Source organism: Belonocnema kinseyi, chromosome 8 (genome assembly GCF_010883055.1).
Source record: "Belonocnema kinseyi isolate 2016_QV_RU_SX_M_011 chromosome 8, B_treatae_v1, whole genome shotgun sequence".
NCBI lineage: Eukaryota > Metazoa > Arthropoda > Insecta > Hymenoptera > Cynipidae > Belonocnema > Belonocnema kinseyi.
Window position 1 is genome coordinate 58,290,913 of NC_046664.1, and position 24,691 is coordinate 58,315,603.

The window sequence follows — 24,691 nt, forward strand, 5'->3', positions numbered from 1 at the left end:
CCAAGACGACTCTCTCGGTGCCAGTTCTACTTCCCCCCCTCTTCCAACCCTCCCTTTTTAACTGAAGTTTTTGGTGGGACTGACGGTAGAACTACAATCTCCACCATATGATAATTTGATACTTAACTTGGACATGATTTCGACTCAGAAAATAAACTTATTGCATAAAGGTATTAGTTGGGCGTATAATCTAAACAATGAGTAATACAAACTACAAAATAGCCTCGGAAAGGACTAGAACTTTTAATGACAAAAGGCATGCACACGGAAAATCTAAAGCTCATGTTTAAGGCGACGAATGGAGACTGGGTGTTTGGAATGCTAGGGGAGTAAATGATCTCAAGGTAAAAGAATTGCGTGAAACTATGGACGTGAAGAAACTAGATATTTTATGCGTGCCCGCAACAAAGAAAAAGGGATGCCAAACTAAAGATATAAAAAACGGCGTGTTGAAAGGCGGATTTGAAATATGGTCAGGAGTAGACTGTGAATCAAATAGCAAACTAGGAGTAGGTCTCATTTTGAATGAAAGAGCAAAGAAGCACCTCGGAGACCATGGCTTCGTGTCTCCCAGACTGCTGTGGACTAGAATGAAAGTATGAATCAGAAGACTATTTATTATAGCATGCTACGCGCCGGTTGATAGTGAACCTAGAGAAGTAAAAGACGCCTTCTGGGACACCTTAAATGACACAATAAACATCTGCGAAAATGGGGAAAGAATAATTCTATTAGGAGACATGAACGGTTGGGTGGGCATCCAAAATCAGGATACAGAAAGAGTATTAGGTAATTTTGGGGATACAAGAACAAACTATAACGGAGATAAATTAGTTGGTCTATGCTTAGAAAATGGTCTGTTTATTACAAATACTTGGTTTAGGCATAAAATGATCCACATGTACACCTGGTCTAAAGGAAATAGCCGCAGTATAATTGATTTTGTTCTTGCGGATGAAAGACTTAGAGAGTTAGTCAAAGATACAAGGGTCATGAGGGGTCCTGAATGCAATACTGATCATTACCTTCTGATCTCAGGTCGGGGTCGGAGAAAAAAGAGACCCAAGAAAGCAAAACAAACGCGAATAAAAATTGAGAACCTACAGAAACCGGATGTGCGAATAGATTTCCAAAATAAGGTAATCGAAAGCATAGATAGGGCAACATGGGTAGACCGTATAAAAAACAAAGATTTAGAGGGCGCCTGGACAATGTTACGGCATATCCTTGTTAGATGCACGATCGAAGTGTGTGGTACCGCAGTTGTAGGAAGAATCTCTGTTGATGCGTGGTGGAATGATGAAATTTTGGCTGCCCAAAAAGCAAAAAGAGAAGCGTACAAGAGAACTCTGAACATCGCAGGTCTAAGCAATGAAGAAATAAGTAGACGTGGAAATGATTACAGACGCGAAAACGGGATACTTAAACGATTAGTTAAAGAAAGTAAAGATACAATTAGAGCAGAAGAAGAGATAAAAATACAAAACGACTTTGAAGGAAACAGGAAACTACTTTATAAAAAAATGAAAGGAAACAAAAGTACAGAAATTGTCAACATGAGAAATAGTAGGGGGGAAATGGTATATGACGCAGATGGAATACTAGAGGCTTTCACAGACTATTTTAGGAGACAATTCGGAGATGAAGCTATAGGACACCACAACTGCGATGTTGAACACGATGCGTTGGAAAACTCAATTGAAAAAGTCTGTGTAACTGGGGTTAGGGATATAATTAAGGACTTGAAAAACGGTAAGGCTGCCGGGGTAGACGGTATTAATGCTGAAATGCTTAAACACGGTGGCATACCACATACCACATAGAGTTTGCGATTGATAAATTTATGTTTCGAGATGGGAGACGTCCCAGATGATTGGAAAGAAGCGATTATCGTACCAATATACAAGAGAAAGGGAGATAAAAGCGAGTGCAATAATTACAGAGGGATTAGCTTATTAAGCACCGTAAGTAAAATATATTCAAAAATACTTATTCGTAGGTTAATGAAAATAACAGAAACAAAGATTTGGGAAGTCCAAAGTGGGTTTATGCCAGGAAGGTAATGTACGCATCAAATATTTAGCTTAAGGCAAATAACAGAGAAAAGTTTGAGAGTAGGAAAAAAGTTTTATGTGCATTTGTTGACCTAGAAAAAGCTTTTGACAAGGTAGATAGAAGTAAACTTTGGGAAGTTCTGAAAGAGTATGGAGTCAATGGATGGATCCTAGAAGCTATAAAAACAATATAAAACAATATATACAGGTAGCAAAGCGAGTGTAAGAGTGAATGGGAAACTGAGTGACTGTTTCGATATTATTCAAGGAGTTAGACAAGGATGCGTTATGTCTTCATGGTTATTTATATTATTTATGGACAAGTGTTTAAGAATGGCTCTCTTCGACGAAGAGGGTATGGATCTCGAAACAGTAAGGGTACGAGGGTTAGCGTTCGCAGATGATAAGGTTGTTATGGCAGAGTCTATCGAAGACCTACAAAGAATTTTGAATAAACTAGATGCAAGCATGTAGAGCATGGGCCTCAAAATTAACGCAAATATAACAAAAACTATGGTGTTCGAAGAAAAGGGTGAGAAAACGCTATGCAATATTTTATTAAATGATGAGAGAATGGAACAAGTTGATAAGTTCGTATACCTGGGTAGCGTATTTACTAGGGACGGGAAGATAGATGAGGAATTAGATAGACGAATAAATCAAGGTAGGAAGGTTATTGGTAGAGCAGCTCCCCTTATCAGAAGTAAAAATATATCAAATAAAGCTAAAATGGCAATACATAATTTTATATTTGTACCAACTGTACTATACGGTAGCGAGACATGGAGTTATCACGAAAAAGATAAGAGTAAAATTAACGCAATTGACATGAGATTCATGCGCATAATAAGCGGGAAATCCCTAATGGACAAAGTAGGTAACGAGATAATTCTGAAAGAATGTGATGCAGAAGAGAAGCTAGTAGACACATGGGAAAGAAATCGGTTAAGATGGTTCGGACATGTTGAGAGAATGCCAAATGAGCGACTAACGAAACAAGTGTATCAAGGTAAAGTAAATGGCAGCGTGCCCAGAGGTAGACCGCGGAAAGAATGGTTAGAATGTGTGAATGAGACCCTAGTTAGAAGAGACATAAGGAGTCACAGAAACACGAGAGCCTGCATGAAAAATCCATGGACATAAAAGAAGCTAGAGAAGTATGCCAGGACAGGGAAGTATGGCGGCAAATAGTTAATCAAAAGAGTGTCAGTAGAGTGAATGACGCCTGAAACAAAGACCTTGGCTACTAATGGACCCAAGTGGGGAACCTTACACAACGACTTCGTGAGGTTCTTCGCTTGGGGTGATTGCTAGAGAGATTGATCAGCAACCAGGGTCGGAGCAGTTTTGCGGAACGAACGTGTTATTTACTTAAATAGCACGAGAATTCTGGATCAATCTGAAAAATCTCTATCCCTTCCGCACACTACTCCTTTCCCCTACCGAGTGAGTCACGCCTACCCCGAAAGTGAAATGGCTTAATGGTGTAATAATAATAATAATATTTTTTAACAACTCAGTGAGAAGAAAGAACAGAAAGCGTAATGTTTGTACTGGTTTTGCATCCAATAATTTAATTTGTCCCCTCTTGGTTGCCCGGCTAGTGGGAAAATAAAAATTTCGGTTCATCAACACCAATTTCTAAAATTTCGATGTTTTTTTTTAATCCTTGCACATAGGTTTTTGTGGATATTATTAATAATTTTATGGTATAAGTTTTTTCTGTATGTACCATGTGGCACCATGTGTGATATACTTTATTAAGAATTCATTATTAGTCAAAAATTTAAAAGTTTCAATCAAAATAGGAGATAACAAAATGGCTCCCCCAAATGTTCACTCCCAAACCTTTTAAAGAAACAGAACGGAAGAAGTACTGGGCTGTGCATTTATGCAGTTTCTGAATATTATATTAGAACTGAGAAAATATTTTCAAAATTGTTGTAGGTAACTTTTGAGACCATTTTCAATCTAAAGATTGATTGTTTATTTTGCGTGGTGAATCTTCGGACCTGTTTCATGAATTGCAGCGTGCGTAGAGTTAGTCTATTTATGAATATTATTTTGAGGTTGGGAATATAATCTTGAGCCTGCTGCGTGTAATTTTTGTGACTATAAACATTTTTTAATTTGTTGACACAAACGAAAATATTGGATGTACAATCAGTGCAAACGACATCAAAAGATTATAAAAAAAATTTTTAAATTTTGAGGGGATAGCAAGAAATTTTAATTTCCCTCTATTACTCTATTTCCCCTATTTGATTTTTTCCTAGTATTCTGCCGATGCTGCGAGTGCTAGCGCAGTACTGCGCCATTAGTCAATTTCTTATTGGTATAATTACGTTGATCTATACGCTTTGTTATTTTACTTCCCCCATGCGTTTGCATAGATTATAAAACTTGTAAATATTTTTTGGTACACTCATTCTTGTGTTTCCATCTTATTTCGTATCTTGAATGGTTCGACCGCAAGGTGGACTTTTTTATTTTCTTGTGCAATGAAAATTTGGATTTTCGATTTTTAAAAAGAATGCAAAAAGTTGTTATGATGAGCTTGTATAGCTTTAAGAACGTAGCGTTTTTATTCTGTGGGCTTTCTTCATATCCCGCGTGGCTGTGCTTACAATTTTAATTTTCATTTTTTTTGCAAATTTTTTAAATGTTTTGACTCTGATACTCTCTGAACTTGGCAATTTGTCACGGGACGACCGAAAAATCCCGAAAAATTTAAAATTGCCGAAATATAAAAATCCCGAAATAAAAAATTCCTGAATAATAAAAATCACTACAGTTTATAATATAACCCTATTTGAAAATACCCTAAGAACAAAATTTCCGACAAATAATTATCAAATTATAAAAGAGCCGAACTAGAGCACTCCAGAATTTAAAGATGAAAAAAATTGTTTTTTTTGCATATTCTTTATTTATTTTTAATGGGATAAACAAATATTCTTACCGAAGAAAATTTTTAAATGTTCAAAACAGCATAAAATAATTTTAAAAATTTTAAATAACAATACTGAAAATGAAGTTTTAAAGTAAATAAGTAATGATTGAAATTACGCAAAGTTTGTTTGGAAAATGTTATTAGGTTTGGAGAAAATTTAGGAAGAAATTTATTTTTTCTTGCGTGGAGCACGTATCTCGAAATTTATTTCTTAATAACTTTATTTATAATTATTGTTATTTCAAATTTATAAAATAATTTTCAGATACTTTAAACACGGAGCAAAAACGTCTTTGAAACAGATATTTGATCATTGTGTTTTTAATAAATAAATATTATTTATTTTAAAAAGAAACAAATAATAATTTCTGTAATTTAGGAATTTCATAATTTGGACATTAATGACGGGTATTTTATTATTTGGGAATTTTTCAGTGTTAGAAATTCTGTTTTTCGGGATTTTTCAGTCGTCTCATTTGTCAGTATAAATTAAATTAATAAAAATATATACAAAAATTAAACATATGCAGAAATTGTACCAAAACTTTCATAAGCACTGCTAACTGATTGCATTTTGAACAATGTATCTTTAAAGGTCGTTTTTATAAACAGTTGGAGCAATAAAACAAAATAAGAAATCACAGTTTATCGTCAATAAAATTGAATAATTACGGTAGTATTATTAATTGTTCTTGAACTAAATATTAACATAAATTAATAGACAGGAATAAAAAAATGGTAAGAAATATGTAAGAATTAATTTTAAAAAGAATATTATTTATTTTATACAAGTTATAATTGAATAAATAATCAGAGGGAATATTTAAATCGAAATTTAAAATAAAAACGATTAAAATTAATTGAGCATATTATACTATTTAGCTTGAAACGATGTATACTCTAAATTTTGCAAATGTTTTTTTCTTCTAATTATCTAACATTGTCTACTTTTAATCAGTAGTTACTTTTTTAATTATTAATTTCGTTATAATGTTTAATGTTGATTATTGTTATAGAAAAATTATTTGACACATATTAATTTACTATATAACTCTCATTTCCAGAAAGGATTGTTTATATCTGCAAGTTCCGACAATAATTAAATTCTTTTTTAAATGTCCATTCAAGTTATTTGTGCTTCTTATACTTCTATTCAAAAAAACGAGTAAAGTTTAAAAAAATTACAAAAAAAAATCTGCACGATCTGGTTTACGAAATTTTTCTTTCTTCCTTGGTTTTAAAAAAGTGTGCCAAAGCAGAATCCAATCTGATCAATTTTTCGAAAGTTATCGTGCCTACAGAATACAGACCACAGACAGGCAAACAAACACCTTCGTATAAATAGTTCTTTATGACTCATTGGGTCTTAAAACGTGGAGATTTTTTGAAAACCGACATAGTGAAATTTCACATAAAACCAATAGCTTCTCATTAAGCATTGAAGAATCTTTAATATATTCAAAATTCCGTGACCAATAACTATAAAAATGATAAATAATCTAAATTAAATAAGTTGCCGACAAATATTATAATTGCATTCAAGCTGATGCAGAAATTGTAATATTTATTTTAAATTATAATTGTTATTTAGTATATTTCATAGTACTTTAAATAGCATAAATGCATTTTAATTTGATAATTAAACAACTAAAGCAAGGAAAATGTCATAAGCGCGCATGGTACGAGAATAAAAAATTACAAATAAGTACACTCAGAGAAATTTCCTTCCGCATCGAAAGGATGCTTCTTGACACGAATGGAAGTTCCTCTTAAATTTAAGGTTGAGAGGATTTTCATTTGTCACAAAAAGGATCTTTTTGCAGAAAATATCATGCTACTGCATGATATTGTATTTAAGGTTCAAAAATTCTTTATTTTGCAGACATATATATTTTTTCTAATTGCAAAAGTCATGTAATAAAAGAGAAATTATGTTTTATAATTCTTCAATCTGTTTTCACATTTTCATTTTTATTAATTTATTTATGGGAACTACCTACTTGTTTCGGTTTATTGATGAATTATGCTCACCTAATTGAAAGAAAGTATATAAAAAAGTGGATCACTTATTCAGTCTAAGGCACATCCAATATGGAATTCTCCGACAGACGAGCCATTCAAATAAAAAAATTCTATCCGACGAAAGCATGCGTCAAAGTTGAGTTTTCGACATTCGAGCAAACCTTCAAAATGGTTTTCAAAACTTCTAACTCTTGATACACTTTGAAATGACTAGAATTTAAATCAATTTTTTTTTGTAATCTGCAAAAATAAATAAATTCCGGAGAAATCTTCAATAATTCTTTTCATAATTTGTGAAATTTTTAAAAATCTAAATAAATAGCCTCTGTTAATTCGTTAATAAAAAATCTAAATTATCATTGGAACCTTTAGCATTTCTTAACATTTTTCTTGAAACCTTTTGAAGTTTCCCAAAAGAATCTTTTTCGATAACTGTTTTAATTCTTCTTTGGCCTTAAAAAATTTTCATTCTGTTTAACGTTCTTCAAAGATTTACAAATTTTTAAATAATCTATCATATATTAGTGAAAACTTTCTAAGCATTTTTTTCAATTTTGGGAACCCCATGAAATTTTTTTTTTTTCAATTAAGAAACTAAATAATTTTACTTAGGAATCTTTACAAAAAAAATATCCATTTTCTTAAAACTTTGAAAAATTTATAAAAAGCTTCTTTTTCTGATAGACATTGTAAATGTTTTGCAATATTTCTTATTCTTCTCTTAAAATTCTTTTCGTAATGTTTTAATTTTAAGCTATTATCTTAGGATTTCGAAAAATGTGATCCTCCCACGCAATATGGTATGTATTTTGTCCATCCTATCTTCTTAATATATCGTCGTTGAGACTAAAAGTAAACTTATATTATTCATTAAATCTTTGTCGAATTGTGAAAAACTTTCTAAATATTCTATCGAGGAATGAAAATAGAGAATGAGATGCAAAAGCAAATAAGGGAAAATTACTGAAAACTGCGAAAACGATAAGGTTTCATAAAAAATAGAAATGTTTAACATGTTCTGCTTTACTGAAACACATGTAAATACTTTGAATCATTTATCTATAAAAGATACCTTATTATGTATTTTAAATCCTTTTAAATAAAATTTTTTCAAATAAACAAACTTTTAATTAATTAGCATCATTTTCTGTTTACTAAGCTTATTAAAGAAACCGATTTTATTTTATTACGTCCGAAATTTCTTGCTTCAACCGTTTTTTATCTCAGGTCCTTTTTATGGACAGTGGACACTGGTCGTTAGAAGGGCTTCAGATTTAAAAAAATATTAGTGGAACAAATGTTTGTCCTAAAAAAAACAAAATATTTTTTTTGAATAATATGGTTTATGAAATAAGCCCTTTCCTTTTTAATAAAGTAAAACTGTATCTATAAAAACAGATATAAGAAAGGTAAGAGCAATAAATGTCGAATCCAAAAAAGATCAAATTTTTTACTTCAAAAATTTAGATTGTAAAGTTTATATGGATTAAAATAATTATCGATATCAGTTTAAATGATGTGAGTACCTAACTATTTTTAGTTTAAAGTGACTTGACAAAAAATTAGTTTTTTTTTAATAATATACTTTAAATGATATAATGAATGTGATAACAAATTTAGTATGTATATTTGTGAAAATAAATAAGCTGAGAGTAGTCGGTTATGAACTGAGTAGACAAAAAATTATTTGAAATCAACATACACAATTATTTTAATTAATATTCATTGCCAAAAATGTGCAGATACTAAGTTCTTTTATCTTTTAAAATTATCAGAATTTCGTCTAACATTTTTTGTTAAGTGTGCGAAATTAAAAACTTGTCACTACTTAGTTTTTGTTTAGAATTTATCGCTCCACACTCTACTTTCCTGTACAGAATAAAATTATTTGACAAAAAATTAACAAAATGAAGCAAGAAAAAGACATACTGTCATTTGCGTAATGTTTCAAGTTATTTTGCATGGAAAAAATATTCATTACATTTTATAGAACTAATCCTATAGTAGAGGATACGCTGGGTATTTCAATAAAAGTTAAAATCGTCTTTGTTTTGTATTGTGTTAGACTAGTCCCGAAACAATAGAGATCAGTTATATATAATCATAACCGATTTTTCGCCACAAAAAATTAATCTTCTGTATTATTTTATATTATTACTATTTTATTCTAATATTTGGTCACATGTTTAAGGATTATTGTATATTTTATGTGCCTAATCAAGATTTAAAATTAATCCAAAAATAATTCAAAATATTTTAAAAGATTTTAAAAAATTGAATATATATTTTCAGAAATTTAATAGAATTTTAAGGATTTCCACAAATTTCCGAAGATTTAATAGACTTTAAAGAATTCAAGAACCTTATTCATATTTTAGAATTACTTTAAAATCTTCAAAATTATTTTAAATCCACCGAAATTCCTTAAAAAATTCTTGAAGATTACTTAAAATCCCTTAAATTTATTACAAATATCTTGAACTCTTTTAAATAATTCTAAAACTTTGAAATTCTATTATAAAACTAAAAAAATTTTAAATCAAATAACTCCCCTAAAATCCCTTGAAAATCCCTTGAATAGATAAAACAATTTCTAAATTACGTGAAAATCCTTAAACTCTTTTGAATTTTTAAAAAATTATAAAAAATTGAAAACTAAATTAAATCAATTGAAATGACAAAATATCCCTTAAAATGACTAAAAGTCTCTTGCACTCATAAAAAGTATTTTAAAGTCTTTAAAATATCTTCAAAATTCTTGTACTTTTTGGAATTTTTCTAAAATCTTTTAAAATTCTTTAACATTACTTGAAATCTTTTGAAATTCATTTATAAAATTTAATCTTTTTTCATTCAAAAGAATGGTAAAATCCCGTTAAATTATTTTTAAATTAATTATAATCCTTTTAAACACTTGAACATATATTGTAATTGCAGAGTAATACATAAACTTTTTAGGAATTTCTTGACATTTTTTAGAATCATTTTAAATAATTTAGAATCTTTAAAATAGTGTGGAGCGCAAAGGGAAATTGAAGAATATGTTAGAATATTTGTGAATATTTCGGAATATTTAGATATCAAAAATAGCTGTGATTAGAAAGAATATCAAGAATATTGAAAGAACACGTGTATGGGAATATTTAGTGAATGTATCAGGAATATTGGAGTGATCGACCCCTCGGCGTTAAGAAAAAAATTTGTTTAAAAATATGACATTTTGAAGAAACAATTTATCATTTTAAGTAAATGTTACATCCAAATATTTGGTATATATTTATAACCATCGGTGATCTTAATAAAAGTGGTTACAAGTCAAGTGTAATCAACGTTCGTTTTTTGGAGAATAACGTACGAAAAACAATTATCGCTGACCGAATCCTATTGAAATCAGCAGGGACCCACACTTGAAATCGATGAATTTCTCGAAAGGGAAATACGTTGCTGTTGAAAGGAAATTATACTTTTTTCATGTTTTTAAAACTTGAAGAAAATTGGTTGAATTTGGGAAAGTTTAATTAGCAATTTAAAAGTTATTACATTCTATGTTATTTGAATTAAAAACAAATCATTGAAATTTTAAAGGCTTTGATTAAACAAAAAGTTTTATTATCACAATTTTTGGCGATTATAAATTTTGTCAGTTTAAAATAAAATTTGAATTCTTTAAGTTTCAAGGTTCTGGAGTAGATTCTTTTTTATTTTTATTATTTCCCATTTAAAATTATTATTTAGTCTGAAAGTTTGTTTAGTATAATTAAGTTCATTCTCTGATTGTATAACAATTCGCCTAATTAGCTTGTGGGTCAAATTTTTATTTCGTTCTGTAATAACAATTTTTAATTCTAGAATTTCAGAAGCTTTTTTTAGATTTCAGTGTAAAATTGTCAAATCTTAATCGCTTCGAATTTATAATTATTTAAATTCAAAAGTTTGTAATTTTTAATTTTTGAATTTTGAACGCTTTTAAGAATAACTAATTTTTAATGATCTTATCTTAAAAGATTCAATTTTTAAGGTTTTGACATTGCCCTATTTTCTGAATGTTTCAACTGAAATCATTCAATTTCCTGATTCTTCAATTGAAAAGAAAATTGCGTGAAAGGAAAATGTATTTCTTCAGAAACTGTGGGAACTAATTTGGAGTTATTTTTTGCAGTACAGAAATAACTCAAAACAAAAGATTTGTATCTTTCTTACCTTTTTCTGTTGATGTTCATCTCTTGTATTTGATACCTTTTTTTTGGGGGGGGGGAGAGTGGATATGGGTTCTTTATAACTATCTTTAAAATCTTGGCGCTGGTTTGCATTTTTCCTTTAGCTTGTTGCCACCAGATTAGGGCAAACTTCTTTCCTCTTGAACCCATTTCGATGTCATCACATTAATATTTACTATTTAAAACCAATTTAACTGTTGCTTTCACGAACTGTGATGATTGAATTTTAGGGCAAACAACGAGAGCGCAGGCAACGACGCCACATTTTTTTTGCGTTAAAATTTAAGAGCGTTAAGAGAAAATTCAAAAATTCTGCAGAAAATATGGAGCTTTAAAGGAGACATAAGTAAAACTCAAGAGTATAGAGGCAAGACCTTCAATGTAGGGGCTGAAGCTTATACAGAAACAAAATAGAATGAAAATATCTTTGGGAGTGGCTTCGTAGGAGCTAGTAGAATAAACAGCCGTAAAGTAGGGGCAATTCTTCCACTTGAAGCGCCAAAGTAGGGCCTGTATTTCGACTCGGGTTCTTAAAAAAATCTTTAAAAACTTATATTTCGCAACCTTAATAAATCTGCATTTTGTTTTAAAATTTTTTCAAATCTTTTCAAATTTATCATTGCTTGTCAATGTTTGAATATCTTCAAAGCCTATCAAGGAAAGGCTACATATTGAGCAAAACCGAAAATTGTCTGGGCACGAGTTAATTCATTAATTTCAAATAAATGTAAAGAAATGGTATTTTTTAGTATTTAAATTTAAAAATGGACGACTTACACCAAGGAATTAAAATCTATTTAGAACGGTAAATTTCTTAAAACTTTTTATTAATCTTGAAAATTTTTTCGAAATTGTTTAGAGCTCCTGAAAATTTCTTGGAATTTTTAAAATTACGCTGAAATTGTTTCAAACATTTCGAGACTTCTTGAAGTTATAAGGAGCTCTTAAAAATTTTTCGGAATTTGAAAACTACCTTTAAATATTTAAAATTCTTGAGAATCGCCTCAAGTTATTAAAATCTATTAAAAATACCATAACCTTTCAAATTATATTAATTAATTAACAAGGCCCGCGACTATACTCTGCGGCTGTATTCAGCAAACTTCAGTAGCAGCGATGGGCTGACTACGCACTACCAACTACTACTAAAAGTCTCCGCCCACCAAGTGAGGCCATCATAATACAGTCAGACGGCCGTCACAGTGGGATGAAATTCAAAATAAAGATTCAAAATAGCATGTCGCTGGCAGTTCTTAAACGATTTTACGTTTTTTTGTTAACAAAATTTAGCTTTAAATTTCGAAGAGGTTTATGTGGTCTCATTTTTTAATCTTTTTTGTTTAAACTTTTATGTTAATGCAAATAGTCAACAAAATGTCGATTTTTTTTCGTTTTTTTGTTTATCTTCGTGAACAATTTTTTCCTATTATCAACATTGCCAGACTTTATGTACAAGCGTAGGTAAAAGAAAAAAAGTTATGCAATTGGTAATTTATTTGCTATGAAGAAATTAATTTAACAAAAAGTCTCGACTATGGATTCTTGGTTTGCAAAGTCATTTTTTGGGTCAAAATTACTCGCATTCGTCGAAAAAATAATACTTGATCATAAAATTTTGTCATCGGATATTTTTTAATAATTCTATGAACAAATTATATAAATAAGTGCCTAGTGTGAACATTTAAATGCAGAAAGAAATCGCTTTTTCTCTTGATTTTCCTCAAATTGTTTCGAAAGTTATGTTCAGTGATAGAAAATTATCATCCGATATTTTTTATTAATTTCATAAACAAATTATATAAATAAATTCCCAGTGTAGATATTCAAAGGCAGAAATAAATCGTTTTTTCTCCTAATTTGTCTCAGATTATGTCACCAGTGATGCATAAGGATGGGAAAATATTATCCAATATTTTTTGATTAATTTTAATACTATAATTATAATTATAATAATTGTTTTGTTTTTCGTTCAGTATCTATACTTTTTTGAGATGATGAAAAAACTGTGATAGGCTTTTGTAAACAAACAATTTGTCTATTTTCAGTGAGGGAAGAAATTACTGATACCCGTGATAAAGCTTTTTTCACTTAATTCCTACATTTTTCTATGTGAGAAGTTTTTTCGTGATATATCTGATTTTGTAAATTAATTTTAGAGTGCTTTCACGATTTTAAAAATACTTCAACCTTCCGACATGCTAATATTCATTTTCAGTCAATAACTTATTTTGAGGGTAGCTTTTAGGTGATAGTGGTTCATTAAAAATTAATATTTGCAGCCCTGGGAAAACCAAATAAGTCCAAGATAATTCTGTTCTGATTAATATGGTTTACTTCTTAAATTTGTGGCATTGGTTGTACTGGTTGCCAGCACAACCAACCAAAGTTCAGTTTTTTGAAAAAATAAAAAAGCCTGAACCTATGGTATAAAGAAAACTTTTAACTTCTATCGTAAAGTTGCAAGTCAAATAGACTTTGAAAAACCCACACCATCTTCGAAACTGAAATTTTGGTTGCTTCTGAGCATAAGTAAAACGCCTCTATTTATTTATTATGGGACAGATCGAACAACAATACTTCACTTTTTTAAACAGATTAAACACGTAGACAAAAATTGAGTTTGATATATTCCGTGAATCTATAAATTCTTTGCATTATGATGATAGAATCAAATTGTTTGACATTGCGCTGTTTTAGGAGTAAAACAACAAACCATGATGCGTACATTTATTCCTATTTATCAGGAAAGTTTTATTTTTTAAGGCAACGAGTTTTATCTTATTACATTACATTAAATTATAAATGGCTTATGAGAAAAAAGACAATATTTTTAAGTACTTCAAAAATATGGGCATAACTGATGAACATTATAAAATGACCTCGATAGAAAGAAGAACGATGATTTCCATGCTTTTAATTCCATAGAAAAGGTTGCCCAATGAAGTAATTTTAAGAATTCTGGAAGAATGTCCCAAGTGCAACCAGTTAGAAAAATTAAAACCATTGCTAAACAAGAATCAGAGTGTCACTAATCCGCACAACTACCGTAGTTCACCGGGGTTTACGCTAGGCTCTGGTCGGAAATATGCAGCCAATGGTGTTACGGCACGCAAATGATGACCACCATATTCTTCTAATGACCCGTCTTCTGCATGTACTACACACATTATATTTCTAGCATTAACTAGTCGACGATAAATGCCAAGGTGATCCCATGCAAGGATCAAATCACCATTTGCTATTACAGATATACGCGCATGATAAGGACATATAGTGTAGTCGTCCTCGGATACCGCGAGGTGAAGACCAGGAACTTCTTTGCAATCAATTTTCAACCTTGTATAACCTGCAAGGTCTCTTATTTCACTCTCATCGTAACGGTGTATACAAACTGAAACATCGAAAACAAATTTTTATATTAATCAAACATGTAATTATTTAATTACCATATTATACAAAGAAGGGATGTTACTAATGGGATATTCCTTCCTAGAAACTTGAATTTCTTATTTCTTAAAAAAGTGGGATGTCACGCATTCATAAAACTAAAATGTTATCCAACGTTTTTAGAAAATGCACCATAAGAGTCTCGGTGGACGGTAAGGCCGCAAAAAAATCAAATGAAGGTTATTCTGTATAAAGGACCATGTTAGAGTTTCTTTGTCCAAGTAAGTCACTTAGAGAACGAAAACCTCAGGCTATTTCCTCCTTCAAAGATGGCATTAACATAGCCTGTTCATATCTTGAGCAATTTGTTATAATAATCAGACAATAGTAATTTGGTGATTGTGAATTCTCTCTTGTTAAAGCTCCTTCGGCTTTAACGAACACATTCTCATCACGTATCTCATGCTTTGCATTCGAGTTAATTCTCTAAATTTCATATCATTCCCATAAATGTATATTATAATAATTCATAACTTACATTGGTATTAAAACAGGTGTAGTTTAAATGAAATACTGTGAAATTGTTGCATGAAAAAATGTAATTTTTGGATTTTCCATTATTTTGTATACTGTCAAAATTTGAATTTTTGATTCTTTAAAAAAAATTTAAAAAGTGGTTATGATAATCTTGTACGGCCTTTAGAAATAAAACTTTTTCAGATAGTCCGTTATTTGATTTAAAAGGTTCATTTTCGTGTGTTTTTTAGAATTTTGTAAATGCTTTAAATCTGGTAAGTTTTGGTTTGATGAAAAAAATCACCAGGATAAATTGTTTGCATTTCGAATGCTATAAACATCCGCACAGAAAATTTTGGAATTTTTTGAATTTAAAAAAGATGGTCTGAAAAATATTAAAAATGTGCCCACTTTTTACATTTTTATCCAAAATAGCTTGCTAATGAACTAGACCGTTTCCTCTTACCATTATCAATTTCAAAATTTTTACTTTAGTTCGCAACACTACTTCGTAACTCTCCTTTCAGAGTCATTTTTTGGCTTTTTTTCTACTATCCTGTGCAACTAGCTCTCTCTCTCTCTCTCAAATCTTCTAGCTTCTTCATCCATTCATCCCTCTGATCATTTTTATTCAGAATCCATTTAATCCTCTCTTCTGTACTATCTCTTCTGTACTTCATCCCTTCCTCTATTTCCTCCCACCTTGTACCACTCTCATGTATACCACATTCGTGACTCTTTTCATATCTCTCCTCCTCCCATTTTGAACGCCCCACATTACCACTCCACTCTTTATCCATGACCTCGCGGGCACACGCTTATCTAATTTGACTTCCCTCTCCCCTTCTTAGTTCCTCTTCGAAGTTCCAGGCTCTTTTCTCTTGCCTTGCCATCATTTTTTCTCGTCCTATTTCTTCTCTCCACAGATTACCTGGGAAACTTCAGCTCACTCCCAAAACCCATCACAAAAATCGCTCATACAAACCTTCTATTCCCTTGTGTTCTTGCCATGCCCATATTTCCACCAATAGCTTAACACTGACCATACTAATACATCAAATATCCACACACTCGTCTTCCAATCAATCTTGAACCTGCTTTTTCCTATACCCCATACTTGATCCATTACTTTACTCGCGCATTTTATTCTCTTTCTCACCTGCAGCTCGCTTCTTCCTCTGGTTTCGAACCAAAATCCTAAGTAACAAAACTCATAAACCAACTCTACCACCACGCCATTTATCTTCCATTCATACTCTAAGCTACCCCTTTTATTTCTGAAACACATAATATTTTATTTATTTCTGAAACACATCATGCTAGTGAATACAATTTGCCCGTTCCTAATGCTCTCCCTCCTTTCCCTTTTATCTTCAACTTCTCCTGTAAATCTGCGAAACGAAAATTAAACAGATGTGGCCTCAAAGGACACCCTTGCCTGAGCCCCCTTCCTGTCCAGAATTCCTCGCCTTTCTTATCCCTTATCTTCATCCTTATCTTAGTATCCACAAATATTTCTTTTACCCTCTCTACGAAACCTTCGTCTACTCCTCTCTCTTTCATTGCTGTCCATAAGATCCTCCTGTTAACTAAGTGAAATGCTGCCTTAAAGTTTATAAACAATGCGATTAGCTTCCCATTCTTCCGCCCTAGGTTCCTATTCACTAGATAGTTGAATACGTAGACGTTATCTATGGTACCCACCCCTTTCCTAAACCCGTTTGGTTGTGCAGTATCCTTCCCTTCTCTTCCACCTGTCTTTCCAACCGCCTTCTAAGCACTTCCGCATAAATTTTATACCCCACGGACATGAGTGTGATACCTCTATATTCCTCCACATTTTTGCCTTCTCCTTTCTTAATGAACGGTACTACTAGCCCTGTCTTCAGCTCCTCCGACCACCCTTCTCCTCTCTACACCTCGTTGCAAATCCTCCATATCACTTCCCTCACCCCTAATCCTCCTTATTTCAGCGCTTCATTTTCCAGACCATCTTTCCCTGTTGCCTTGTTTCTTTTGAACCTTGCAATCGCCTCATTCACCTCATCCCCAATAATCTCGTTTTCAATTTCCTCGTCCCCATCGACTACTTTTCTTCCTTCTCCCTTTACCCTATATTCCACTCCTCCTAGCTGCCCCTTGAAGTGCTTCGTCCATTCTTTCATTCCTATTTCTTCGTTTTTACCTTTATTTCCTCCTCTTTCTCTATTTATCACTTCCCATTCCCTCCCTTATTTTACCGCCTTCTCAACCTCTTCCATATACCTTTCTTTCTCCATCTGTCTTTTCTCCTTTATCATTCTTTCGTGCTCCCTCTTCCTCCTGTTGAGTTTTTCCTTTTTCCATTTCCCCTTTACTGCATTTCCTCACATTCTCATTCATCCTCACCTCTTCCCTTACCTTATCTATCGCAGCTTTAAGTTTTTCTAGCAATGTGTCAACTTCTTCCTCTTCACGACCCCTTATTTCCTTGTTTTCTATTTTTTCTCTAAAGTCTCTCAACTCCCCCCCCCCCCAAATTCCCATTTTTACTCTACTTTCTCTTTTTTTTCTTCCCTTTCCCTTACTGCCCTTTGATCGACCACCTTTCATTGTCGCGATTACCGGAAAGTGTTCTGAGCCTATCACGCTGCCCACTTCCATTAAAACCATCAGCCTCCTTATTCTTTCTTCTCCCAGAATGTAATCTATTACGGTGGGCCATTACCGACATCCTATATTCAACATCTTCATCCCCTTTTGTATCACCGTTACAAACGAACCATCCCGCCTCTCCCAGTATGTTCAGTAGACTCATACCCTACTGATCCGTTTCCATTTGTTTCGATTTTCTTATAAGCACCTCCTTTTCTCTATCCCATACTTGTCCCCCTTTTTCCTCGGTCCATGCATTTAAATCCCCTCCTATTAAAACCATCCTCTCCTCTTTCTGCTCTGTCCATTTTCGTTTTGTCCTCCATCCTCCCTCTTCTCCTCTTCTGTACGCGCACACTACATCCACAACAACTTTTCATAATTTTATTCTTCTAACCAGTGTTCCCTCACTTTCTTTTGTATACGCTCTCTTTCCTTTCTCTACCACTAGTTCTTTGTTTACTCCTGACACCATTCCACCCATTCCTCTCCCTTTCATGTTCTCTTTTTTTGCTACTTGCATCTTCCACTCATATGATGTTGGTAATACCCTTTTTAAGCATTTCCACTATTTCTCATCCACCCATGTCTTACGCATCATTATCACATCCCATTTCTGCACTTCTCCCCAAGATGCTTTGTCCTTGTCTTTTAATCATGACACGTTCAAGAGCGCCACTTGCACGTCGCTCTTTTTGTGCTTATGTCCTTTATCTTTCTCACTCAGGTCCTCTTGCCCTTTTAAAACCCCCCGTGAGCCTTACATTCCCCTTTTCGTGCTCATTTCCCCTTCATTCACTATCAGTTTCCTTCCCTGCCTCAGTTCTTCTATTTCATCGTCCCAAATCCATATCTCTCTATTGACTCATTTCCTATTTCTGTCAATTCTTACCCTATTACCTTTACACCTCTCAGTCCATACCTTTTGCTCGATTAACCACGTTCTTCTCTTTTCCCGCCACGTCAGATCATCTTCTATTCTTTCATTTCTTCCTTTCAAAAACTTCTTTTTCTCCATAACTTCATATTTGTCCTGCTCACTCCCCAAGTTCACTAAAAACATACATTTTCTGTTCTCTTTATTCCCTACTAGTCTTCTTATGCCTTCCACTCTGAGTTGCGCGATGATGTCTCTCATCACCTTCCTAATCTCTTCCTCTGCCCTTTCACTGTCTACTATCAAACCCTTCACTATTATGTTCTTTTTCCTTTTCTCTCTCTCTCTGTCTTCCCCTTCCATTCTTCTTTCAACATCAATCAGTCTCAAGCGCCACCTTTCATTTTGATCGGGCTTGATCACCTCACATTCTCTCTCTTCTTGCATACTTCCTTTCTCTCCCACCTTAGACTCATTCCTTTGTTCTGATTAACTCACTCTCTCTTCTAGCAGTTTCATGTCCTTTTTCCTAACCTCCTCATTCTCTCACTACCTACTTATTATACTTTCCAGTTTATTCCACACCTTTTCTTTCTCTCCTTTCCATAATTGGTCCCATTCTTCCCACTTTTGTCTCACTTTTCTTAGCTCGTCTTTTACCTCTTCCCCTTGTTTCTTAATATCATTCAGTCTTCCAAATGTGTCATCTAATCTTCGGAAAGTCTCCTCTATAAATCCTTTTATTAGAGCTTTTGACTTTAGGAACATATCCCCTTCATCCTTATTTCTCTCCAGCATTCTTTTTTTGTCTTTACCTTTTTCAAGTAATTGCCCATCTCTGCCTCTTCGCTCACCTGCTTGATTTTCCTCTATCATCCCCCGTTTTTTCTCCTTCGCTATTGACGCTCTCGCAGCCAAACGAACCTAACCTCAAAATCAACTTTCGTCAACTTCTTTATTTTCCGTTTAAATTTTCAGGTTCTATCACTACCTTCATTCACACTTGCACTTTCACCGCAGCACTCTCATTCACCACATCCTCACCGTACTCACTCATTTTTTTACTTCTCCTCAGCCAAAAAATGATCGCACTCGAAAAACACCGTGTATTCTCTATCAGTACTGGAAACGGAAGCCCTTAAAAATAAGACTAATTTTTAGTTGAAAAAAGCGAATGTTAAAAACATAAATTAATGAAACAAAATCTATTTTTTAAATATTCAAAATTAATAAAACTGTCTTGAAAAATATTCCAGTATACCAATAGTAATAATTTTTTGCGGAAAAACGGATATTCCAAAAAAATTAAGGAAAATTTCATTTGTTATTGTTGAAAATGAGTTGACTAATCTTTATAAGGATTCCTTTAAGCAATATAACTAATTTAATGTAAAAAATACGAGAATGCACTTCGCAAAAGGTCGATTTCGTGAAAAATTGACGCTTTTGTTTTAACGAGTAGTTTTCAGGGACAAACTTCTGTATTGTCCTTTCACGTTATCCTAAACCATAGAAAATTAATCCAACAACTCAAAAAAGTGATTTTTCCTAATGTATTTTACATCAAAAACTTCAAGTCAAAATCGGCATCTGTTTAAATAAAAAAAATAAATAAAAATGAGTAAATTTGTGTTTTGGGATTCGGAAAGAAATGTGGGGGTCTTCGGCATATAAAAAAGTGTTTTTAAGGCACCCTATTTCACAGCATAAAAAGCTCACGGAACAGAAGAACTATAGCGATTTTTCAAGAAAAAAGGGCAATAAATTATTTAAAATGAAATTCATGTACATACCATATTTCTGAAATTTCTAGTCAAAATCTAGCATCTGCACGTCGTTTATAAGGGTTTTTAGTCCAATATTTTCGTGTGTACCTCCCAAAGATCTTCCACGTAAAACCGACAATACATTTTTTAGCTGATAATGGTCAAAATAATTACGTGCAGAAAAGTTCAATACATGCTTCCAACCCCATAATAATTTTGAAACCTCCAAAAATCTACCTCTAGTACTCTTAACGTAACAGATCCAAAAATTCTACTCATAAAACGAACAATAATTTCTTCACCTAATAATGGTCGTAAAACTGACCTCCAGAAAAGTCCAAACTATACTTTAAACTTCACAAGAATATTTGGAAAGCTCTAAAATCCATACACAGTAATCTTAGCATAACAGGTAAATTCTTTGCATGTCCGAAGATCCTAAAAGTAAAACAGCTTATAAATTAAAAAATTAAAAATAGACCCACAGTAAGCTTCAAGATTATTCTAGGCTATGTTGCTAACGCCGTAAAAATATTTAAAAAGTCCCAAAAATCAATACTTAGTACTCTGAACGGAACAGGTCCGAATATTCTCCATGTATAACAGCCACAAAATTTTATAAATGATAAGAGTCACAAAAATAAACCTACGAAAACTCGAGACTATGTGAAAACACCAAAATAATATGCATAAATGCCAAGAATCCACCCCTGGTCTTCTTATTGAAACAGATCCGAAGATTTTCCACGTAAAACAGAAAATAAATTTTTTAATTAAAAATTATCACAACGCTTAATTTCAAAAAAGTTCCAAATGTATTCCGAACCCAAAATAATATTAAAAATTCCTAAAAATTTACACCAAGTACTCTTGAATAAACTGTTCCGAAAATTAATTTGTGTTTGAGAGTACACACATATAAAAAATGAAAAAAAATTTTAACTTTGGGGGGCCAACATCACGAAGGTAATCGAATCTAAAAACTTTCGAAAATCCCAGTCCGTATAAAAAACTTCTTTCGGATTCAAATTTATATACTCAAATTGTTTCAGATTGTTAGGTTACCAAAAAATTGTTTGTTCTTTTTATACCATTTTTCTTTTTAAGAAAGCGTGAATAAAACCTCAAATTGTATGTAGTTTTTAGATGATCTTAAACACTGATGATTTCATCTTGATTATTTTTTCAGAAATCCTGGTCAATTGTTATTTAACCAATTTTTTAAAACAATTTTAATCATTATTACCAAATTCTTTTCAATAGATTAGTCATAGCCCCTCCAAGGAAAGTAACACTTTTTCGTCTTTTACAGATTTTTCGTATAAAAAACTATTTTCAATTTAACGTTACAAACAAACGATTATTACACCAAATTTAATTATTTGCATAAATAGATTTTTCATTTATTTTTCAATAGACACCCAGTTAAACCAATTGCTTATGCAATATTTTTCAATGCAGGTTTGAAAAGTAAAGTCAAATTGACAAAAGAATTAAGTTTCAACGAAAAAAAAAATTGACATAAGGATCTAATACGAGAAATTAAATACATTAATGGATTTTTCAGGGAGAACGTAATATTAAAAAGTTTATCATAATAGGCAGTTGGTTAAATATTGGTTAAAAGCCGCTTATAATTGTGGCAGTAAAATTTGGCAATAACTTAAAAATTGTTACGAAAATCGGTGATTAAGTAATGACTCTTCTAAATTACAAAAGAATCTATTTTCTTCATTAGGTATGAGAGGAAAAAGAATCAAATTCAGTATCTCAAAAAGTAAAGGGTGCTTTTTTAACGTTATTTTTTTAAATTGAAATAAAGCGCAAAAAAATTCGTCAAAAACAATTGTGGTTTGCTTATTTTTGTAGCGTATGGTATCTAATTTAATCTTTGAAAATAATTTCCAACAAATGTCCACCGCGACCGCATTCAATAAATTTTATCCGATCGGACCAATTTTTGGTCACTTTTCTAAGAACGTCTAGATGAATCACTAATTTCAGTAGTTGGAATATTTCCTAATAAATAAAGTTTAATAAAACGACGCGAGGATGTAGAACTTTTTATTCTGTTAAAACGAAAAGAAGACTGTATTGAGAAATTGTTGACGCGACCTAGGCAGTTTTCATTTTAAAAATACTGCCTTGTAGTTGTTTTAACAAATTTAGGAAAAATAAGGATTTTTTCTCAATCATCAAATTATAACGCATAAATATGGCATTAGTATGAACCAATATATTAAATATTTATGTATGTTCAGAATCCTCATGGACTACTTTTAAACAGAGTTCTGTTTTAGATTTTAGAAATTATGTTGAACGTATATTATCCCGATTTTCTATCAAAAATTTTAATTATTTCGCAAAATCCGTCAAATTATTTGGTTTGAATAAATGTAAATAACAAATATCGAAGCATACAAATTCAATTAGCGAAAAGTATTACTTAAGATTTTGACTAATTTAGAACTTTAAAGCATTTAATTGCTTAATGCAACTAAATATATTTACTCAGGACTATATATAATAATTTTTTAAAAAGTTATAAAAATGGAAAAAGTGAATAATAGAAAATATTAATAAAGCAAAGTGATGTTGTAACATTCTTAAGTCTATTAAAATAATAAGTAGGTTATATTGTGAAAGCGTAAACGTGACGTTACCCACCTGAATTTAGAAACATTGCCTTCTGATTATTTAAACAAAGTTTAGAAAAATAAGACTCCGCACGCGCTACTTTTCAACAAAGTTCTGTTTTCTTTTTTTCAAATTTTTTTAGCTGCATGTGTTTGCCTTCTGATTGTATCAACAAAGTTAGGAAAATGAGAATGTTTTAAATTACAAATTGTTAATGGGTTATCAATTAGGCATGCATATTTAGGGTCCTCACACGCAAGTTTTAAACAGAACTCTGCCTTTGATTTAAGAATTTATTGAAATTTGCAATTGTTTTACAGATTAATAAAAAAGTTCAAATAATAAATAAATATTATGATAAATTATTTCGATGCATAATAATTGTTTTAAAGATTTAAGAGAGCTCATGAACTAATACAAATCCTATTTATAGGTTTTACTACACTTCAAGGAAAATTAAGACATTGGATAAATTCATATTGACAAATGAAGAATTTATTTTTTTCTATCGAAAGGTATCTTGCGGCTCTAGATACATACAGTAGTATTGAAGACGACCCAGATAACTTCAAAATCATGAATATTAAATTCTTATATTGAATATTTTATATATTGAGAGTATTTTTTGCATAGAACGAAAAATTCTTTTAAGCAAATAAATACAAGTGCAATGCAATGTAATAATTATTCCTTTGAAACAATTTTCTACTTTTTATGAACAATTATTTAAATTTAATAATGAAATAAGACATTTCCTTCAACTAAAGAAATATGTGTTTATGTAAACAAAATATTGCATTTGTCTGAAAAAATACTTCATAAATATGCATTCAGCAACTATTTGTATTCGATAAATATATTTTTGCCTGACTTAATATTCTTTTGAAATAATTAATTATTTCTTTTATTGAGAGAAACCTAGAGGCTTGTTTCAATTATGGGGAAATATATGATTTACATACGTCCTGAACAATTCAAATGATCATTTACTGTTATATTATTTTCAATTATCATTTATTTATACAGAAAATAGAGAAAAAGAATTAATTTCTTTAAATCAACAAAACGTGTGTCTGTTTCAGATCGTAAATATTTCAGGGTACAAATATTTTCGTGATGCTAAGAAATAAGATTCAATTCAAAGCATTTAATTGATTCCAAATATATTTTTTCAGTGTCCATGCTAATATTAACAATTTGATTTTAGATTCAATATACATTGTATATTAAAACATTGAAATTCATATAAAATTCAATATTCGAATTTATATTTAATTTCATTAACATGCGTGTAACGTCATTTGCATATATTTCATATAAAGTCAGCCAATATTTTTTCTAACAGTGAAGCTGAAAAGACGAATTGAATGAAAGATATTTAAATTTTCAAAAAAAAGTTTACTCTTAAGAAAGGATGACTGACCTACCATTAAAGATGAATGTTTAAAAAGGCGCATTTTTATTAAAATCTTGGAATTCTTCAAATAAAATTATGACTTTAACTACATCGTTTAAATTTCAACATATAAAAATTAATTTTTAACGTAAAATAAAAAATTTCATTTTTAGGTAGAAAAATTAATTTTCAACATAAGCAGTTAATTTTCAAGATAATAGTTAAATTTTAA